The sequence below is a fragment of the Macrobrachium nipponense genome, chromosome 15 (assembly GCF_015104395.2).
Source record: "Macrobrachium nipponense isolate FS-2020 chromosome 15, ASM1510439v2, whole genome shotgun sequence".
NCBI classification, from domain to species: Eukaryota; Metazoa; Arthropoda; class Malacostraca; order Decapoda; family Palaemonidae; genus Macrobrachium; species Macrobrachium nipponense.
In genome coordinates, this window is record NC_087208.1 from 69,618,488 (window position 1) to 69,622,279 (window position 3,792).

A 3,792-nucleotide genomic window follows, 5' to 3' on the forward strand; every position below is an offset into this window, starting at 1 on the left:
GGCATCTGTCAAATTGGTCTTTCGAAAGTTATACCTTTCATTGCACCTTAGTTTTACCCAAAGAAAAGTAGTGTTTCTCAATAGCATCACTAAACATCGTCAAGCCAGTGATTTAAAGATTATAATGACGTGTACTTCAGTAAATATAATGCTAAAATATGTATAGTGAAATAACCATGAAATCTTTAATATAAAATATATTCTTTCATTTCTTACATGACATCACAGTGCATTCATCATTTATCGTCTTAGGTTTCATACAATATCGTAGCTTAATGTCATGGATGGCAATGCTACCAAAAATATTTAGGTAGGGCTATCAATATGAAAATAACAAGCAGAACATTAAGAATATCAAAATGAGCTGGGATGCACGCAGACAATAGCCTCCCCTGGGGAAACCAGCCAGCTCTTGACACATTCCTTCCCTTCTACAGCAGAGGTTCTCAAAGTGGTCGACATCGAACATTCAGTGGGTCGAAAGGGGGTCGATGAACAGTTAGGGGATCGAAAGGGGATTCGATGAATGATTAATAGGTCTGTGAATGTTCACTGCTGGGGTCTACGGAACTAATGAAGTCTCGGATCTGAAATTCGAGTTAAAAATAGTTAACAATCTTATCAGACCTCATTATAATTTTTAACAATTATATTACCTTCTTGAATTAAAAAAAAAAAGTCAAATATTTGTTCACTCAAATCTCAGAACTTTCAACAGAGCTTGCAAAACTAGCTTCAACCAACATTGCTAAATATCCTCAGCTTTGCGCGGTGGTTGAGCCATTTTCACTAGCTGGTTTCAGTCATGCAAACGCAATCTTAACAAAACAGAGGAGCAGACTAAGTCTGCAGGAACGAGGTGACCTACGGCTGAAGCTCACCAACCTGCAACCTAACATCAGTATCCTCGTTGAGTCCTAATGAGGCACATCCTCCCCATTAATGAGGTCAAAAGTGGAAGAAAATGGTACCTTGAGTGTATGGTATGTTGCACTGAGAATAAAGTTGTGTTATTTTTTTATGATACTGCATACCAAGTACTAAACTAAACTAATAGATAAGTATGGTATACATATGCAAAAAAAAAAAAAACTTGAGTGGGGGGGTTCACAATATTAGTTGTGTAGCTGATGTATATCGCAAAAAAATAAAATTAAACAGTTTCGCCACTGACCTACGGAAATCTATGCATTTGATTCCTTTCATAGTGATTTTATTAACAAATACAAAAAGAAACAATTAAGCAACAAATCCTGCGGTAGATATCTTAGTGACTAATTTTAATAACAACGAAATATTTGGTGACAGATACGTAATCATCATGCAAATGAAAATCTAATCCACGGACGAAGAGCCAGTCGACATCTCTAGATATATATGATGACAACCCTACCACTCAACTTTCTGGTTGTTTTAGGTAAATTTCTGTCGTTGTTCAGAAATCCTGAGTTAGAAATACATATTTCAAAAATATATAACAAAGTGTGAACTATAGAAAGTGCAAACAACATCTTTACTCACTATTGGCAGGTATGTTGGAGAGAAGTTTTGCTGGAGCAAGCATTCAGAGAATAGGACTACTAGTATTATTTTCATATTTGTTGGTAAGTTTCTTTGCTTTTTACAGTTCGATTTAGATCAGAAATACCTCAGCTTAGTAATGTTGGGATAGTGAGTATTAGGAAAATTGCATAACATTTATGCAGTAAATATTATGTGTAATACTTTTATGTGATTAGTCGCTAAAACTTCATTATTAGGCTTAACGCTGCCATTGAATGTTGTTTGTATTAAGTTTGGGTTAATTTTGAATAAAGCTTTATTATATAAGCCCAAAGCCCACTCGAGCAGACATTAGGTATATGTAGTACAGACTGCACACATAGGATGCATACGAGAGTGAGATCATGAAACGAGCAAAAATGCTTGTATATCCCAGTTCTGATCCAGCAGGACTGCCAAGAAGCGTCTGCCCATGTGAATGGGAACGTATAAAATATGATATTTTTTCTGCTCAAGATACCAGATTTATTGATAAACTAGCTGTGTCTCTTTTATGATTCATGGCCCAAGTTTGGGGAATAATGGTCAAGAAGTGAAAAATCAAGATAATATCGTTGTTATGCATTGTTTTGTTATATTACTCGTTGTTGACATGGGTATGGTTTCACGATGGCAGGAAAGGGGACCACTGTAGGCGCACACCCAAATAGACTACGAAGTCAAGCAAGGAACACCATCTACTATGTCAAAAATTATCTTCACAGGCAACAGCACATGTGCATGTCAGTGTCAGAAGTGGACGAGGAGACAGCCAAGGTGGTGGGCAGGTAAGTGTCGTCCACTTCCTATTACGTCACCTCCACTACGTGCTGCGCAACCTTCGATTTTCACGAAGCTGGATCAGTTTGAGCTACCAATATTAAATAACTTTCTCCATAAGGTGAAAGAATGAGAGAAAAGTAATTAGAAAGCTTGGATTTAGGTTTAAGAACTGTTCAAGTGGAAGGAGAATATAAATGGAACGCCAAAACATCGTTATGAGTCGAAACAAGTACTTAAGACTAATTGAAAAGAACAGAAAAAGTGAAAATCCAAGACCTGAGCAGTGTTGCCCAAGTGAGGAATTTTCGTCCGCTATACGGAATAAAAAGTCTACGGGGCACCTATCCACGTTTGTATGCCGATGCGAATTCCACATCTGCATTTTCAGCAGCAATTTCTTCTTGTCGCATTCATGTAAATTTATCATATACAAATTGCAATATTTTTTCTTTCAAAAAATTTCTCATTCAAATACAATATTATTAAAGATAAGATTCTTATCAGAATATGACGGTGATATGATTAATGTACATCAATCTGTTAATATATTATAAAATTATTTCTTATATGATTTAATGAGTTATATACCGATAAATAAATGCTGTTATGATTATTACAAACTTATCTGTAAATATATCTGGGACAAATAAGAAAGGAAAAAATAATACTTATCATATGTATGTATGTATATATATATATAATATACTATATATATATATATATATATATAATATATATATATATATATAAATATATGTATATAGTATGTATATATATATATATTATATATATATATATATATTATATATATATATATATATGTACATGCATATGTATAAGTATATATATATATATATTATATATATATATATATATATATATATATATATAATATATATATATATATACATAAAACTGTATATGTCACAGTTGGACAACAGGTTTTCCCATGGTACATACCTTCTTGACGGGACCTTCGAAAAATTATATGGTAACAGTTGTTTTACCTGCGGGGGATGGGGGGGTGGCGGACTCTTCCGCTCTTAACAAGAGTTCCACCAATAGCTCTGGAATTCTTTCAGTGGGAGGAGTCATTAGGTATGGTTGGAGAAACCCACGGACACACACACACACACACACACGGAGTAAAAAAAAAAAAGTATCTGAACAGGTTATATCGCTGAATAATAAGATTACTGTCTCACTTTAATATAAAGTTTGTTTATTAAGATTCCATTAACTTTCGTCTAAGGCGTTATCTTACCACCGGTGCTGTTATTATGTATCGGTCATATTCATTACGCAATACTTAAAATTGATCAGAATTTTAGAGTTACATTGGTATTGGAGAGAATCACGAACATCATAGCAGGATATTTAAACCCTTATCATGAAAGCCAAGTTTATAGGTATCGGTTGCAGTGCGTTTCCCTACCAATAATATAATAGGAAGCATTGAACATACCC